The following is a 353-nucleotide window of genomic DNA, read 5'->3' as shown; positions in this document are numbered from 1 at the left end:
CCCCACCCCCACAGGGCTGAGGGAGCTGCGGCAGCCAGAGCAGCCGGCCCTGCCTCCACTGTGCGCGCCACCATCTTGTGACGGCGTTACGGCATTAGGGTTAATTTGCATATTACCTTTTTATTATATAGGACTAGAGGCCTGGTGCACAAAAATTTGTGCACTCGGTGGGGTCCCTCAGCCTGGCCTGTGCCCTCTCACAGTCTGGGACCCCTCAAGGGATGCTCCCCGGGGGATTGGGCCTAAGCTGGCAGTCAGACATCCCTCTGGCAGCCCGGGAGCCCTCAGGGGATGTCCACTTGCCAGCGGGGAGCAGGCCTAAGCTGCAGTCGGACATCCTTAGTGCTGCTGAG

Source organism: Myotis brandtii, unplaced genomic scaffold (assembly GCF_000412655.1).
Source record: "Myotis brandtii unplaced genomic scaffold, ASM41265v1 scaffold520, whole genome shotgun sequence".
In the NCBI taxonomy this organism is placed as follows: domain Eukaryota; kingdom Metazoa; phylum Chordata; class Mammalia; order Chiroptera; family Vespertilionidae; genus Myotis; species Myotis brandtii.
Note: the sequence above shows the minus strand (reverse complement) of the source record.